Source organism: Belonocnema kinseyi, chromosome 2 (genome assembly GCF_010883055.1).
Source record: "Belonocnema kinseyi isolate 2016_QV_RU_SX_M_011 chromosome 2, B_treatae_v1, whole genome shotgun sequence".
In the NCBI taxonomy this organism is placed as follows: Eukaryota; Metazoa; Arthropoda; class Insecta; order Hymenoptera; family Cynipidae; genus Belonocnema; species Belonocnema kinseyi.
Window position 1 is genome coordinate 6,600,360 of NC_046658.1, and position 3,413 is coordinate 6,603,772.

The following is a 3,413-nucleotide window of genomic DNA, read 5'->3' on the forward strand; positions in this document are numbered from 1 at the left end:
TTAAAAATTTGTCATAAGGACAACCGCATGATTTCACCGGGAGCGGGTGCTACTCTGAAAAAATGCACCCGCTCCCAGCGAAATCGCGGTAAAATTTCAGCCACAACCACGTCTCACGCCCGTGTGATAGGTGGTGACAGTCTGTAACGGAATCAATACGACGATCCGGAAAAAGTTTCGTGCACCCTGAGAACACGGAGTGATCCAAGGACTACCGCCTTCTGCATTTTTCCCGCAAGTGTTTTAGCATATTGTTGACACGCAGGGATGCTTTTCAGGCTATTAACGAGTGAAAGCTTGGCACCTCAAAGAGCGCTGATTATAAGGACGATTAGGTTAACAGAATATCCCGGGAACAATCGTTGCAACTCCCTTATAAGTTCTCTATACCTCTCTTTCTTTTCATTCTCCTTGGCTACGATGTTTCTGTCAGCTGGTCAGGCCTCCAGTGAGCAACAGAAACAATTGTCGCGAATATAAAGTTCCAGTATATGCGGCACATCCCATTCTCGACAATTGACTCGATTTTCCTAGGAGCATTTAGAGGAGTGATATTAAGGTTAATGCCGTAAGAGTGGCAGAAATGTTAATAAAGCACTCTTAGTGCCGCAGTGTGCTTTTGTATGTAGGTCGTTCCTGCATGAGCTGGACAACTAGATAGTATGTGAGCTAAATGCTGGGGATGTGCATGTCACACCCTGCAGCTATCATTGGGAATGCCTTGGCTCAAAATGTGGCAACGGTATATTAAGGTGGAAATCACACCGTCTTGGCATTCCAAAATGAAACCCTCAGTACCAGACTTCAATCCGGGCGATTTAAGGAAAGCAAACGTTAGCTCATACGACATTGACTGATCCTCCACATTTCTGTTGAAGATACCGTGCATTCTCTTATCGAGGAGCTGTTCACGAAAGTTTTTCTCTCGTACTTTCTTAATCCGGACTTTCAGGAGCGAGTTTTTAATCAAAAACAAAAGGAATTTTCCACAGAAAAACCAAAAAGATGAATTTTCTGGCAAGAATAAGATTTTCTAACAAGAAAGCTGATTTTATATGAAAAAGTTATATTTTCTTAAAGATAGTTTAATTTTTAACCAGAAAGTTTAATGCAAACGGAAAATATGAATTTTTGACAAAAAAGTTAATTTTCCACCGAATAGTTTCATTTTCTATGGAATTGTTGCATTATTAGCTAAACCAGATTAATTTTCGACCAAAAACATGAATTTTTAATAATATAAATATATATATACACTGAAAAAAATGTGCATTAAATCAAGGAGGCTAGTTTACTTGGGTGGTTTTACGTGAAAGAAGCAAATATTTTCTTTTTACAACGGACCGATTTTCTTGAATCAAAAATATATTTACTGTAAGCAAAAAACTATTTAGTTAATTTTTTCCATTATACTTACTTGCGTCAAGTTTAATAAAATATTGAATTAAAAATATTATATTCTTATGATAAGTAACTAAAACTCTAACTATTTTAATTGAAATAATGTTCATGTTCTTGAGACGAGAAAGTGAATGTATTCAGCGGAGAAATAATTTGACTTAGAACAATGCTTGAATATTTTCCTTCCAATTAATTATTAATTTGAAACGAATGTGATAGAATCACATCAATTTTTCAACATAAGAACTGTAGACTTGATGCAATAGACATCACACATATACTATGTAAATTAATATGTTAGTCTAAATTAATTTACTTCTTACTGCATAAGTATCTTATTAAATATAATAATAGACAAGTTGGTTATAAATTTACTGCGTCTATCATTTTTTCTCTTATTATTGGTAAATTAAACCATTTCGAATTTTTTAACCGTGAAACATTTTTGTGAATCGGAAAATGACTGGAATTTTTTCCTCGATTAAAACGGCCACTCTGAAATTATTTTTGTGTAGTGTTCAAGGTAACAAAAAAAATGCGAACTTAGAAATAACAACAAATATTCCTGCTAAATACAGGAAGTCTTTATTCAATAAGCAAATATTACTTTTTTGGATTCAGGTAGATAAAAATTGATTGCTAAAAAGTTAAAAATTTTATTATGTGAACCTTATTTAATTTAAATTCGAGTTATAAGACATAGTTGTATTTTGTTTACACAAAATTTTCATGTTCGTTAATAGCAGTTTTAAGATCACAAAAATGGCAAAACTCATGAAAGTTATAAGTAAAAAAATAGTTTTGAAAATACAAAATGATCATGTGTTCTTCTAATTTAAACGAAATAAGTTTCACGCAACAGATTTTTTAACTTTAGAAAAAAATGGTAATCTAGTCGAATTCAAAGAATTAATCTTTGCTTAATGAAAAACAAATTCCTTTATTGAGCAGAAATTTTAAAAATAATGTTCTTTTTTATATTTTTATATTTTATATTTTGTATTGAGCCCTTTGTAAAATAAGTAAAGTTCAATTATTTTTTGCATATTTCAAATTGTTGTTTTGGGAAAGCAATTCCATATTCAAATCTTTGTAAAAAAGGGTATGATAAAAGAATTCGATAAATTTAAAACTGCGCGGTTTATGAAAATTTTCGTATAGCAGAACATAATCTTTTGTCATTGATGCTATTAAAGCATTTTTGTACTTGCAACTTTTCTTAATTATTTATTACCTTTGGGTCGTTTTTAAACTTCTAAATATTTAAAAACAAGAAGTATTAAATTCCTCGTTAAATTAGTGAAACTTACTTCGCTTTTTCAAATATTTAAAGTTGAGTTCAACAACTTTTAGTTTGAAGTTGGTTGAGGGTCACCATATGACTTGGTACGACCCTGCCTTGAAATTCTTAACTAAACTATTGTCACAGAGATCCAAGTGCTTCGACAGCGAAGTCGGTAGAGCGCGCGGTTATGACGCACTAGTTTAGGCAGTTTAGGTAGGGAGGGTTCAATCCCCGACGAGTGTGATTTTTCAAAGCGTCTAGGCGTACGATTACACGTGTAAGTAAACAGTGTGCGCGAATTACGTGCTTTAATAATTTAAAAAATGAAGATTATATAACAATACTTTCAAAAACAATTTTTTTTGTTTGAGAAATAGTGTTCAGTTGAGGCACTAGTCTATTTCTACGATACTACATATTCTTATATTAAGAAAATATATTCTTGAAGTGTATCAGAAATGATTACTTGGAAGTAAACTATATTCTGCATTTGAATACATCTCTATATGAAGTAACACAACACAGTTTTAGAATAATAAAATGCGATATTCTATCTAAGAATACATTTTCTCAGATTAAGAAAATGTACGCTTGTTCCAAACATATGGTAGCAAGTACTTATTTATTTGGAACACACTCATATTCTATCATCCCCATTCGTACCTGCGATTGACTTGAATCAAGTAATATTTTCTTGATTAAAGAACAATTTTTTTCAGTATATGTA

General features: G+C 32.1%; 1 protein-coding gene across 5 annotated transcripts in view; it reads left to right on the plus strand.

Annotated features, from left to right (window-relative positions):
- The window catches only part of LOC117168235 (tumor protein p53-inducible nuclear protein 2), a 131,633-nt gene that overhangs the window by 69,262 nt on the left and 58,958 nt on the right, over positions 1-3,413 (plus strand). The window lies entirely within an intron of this gene.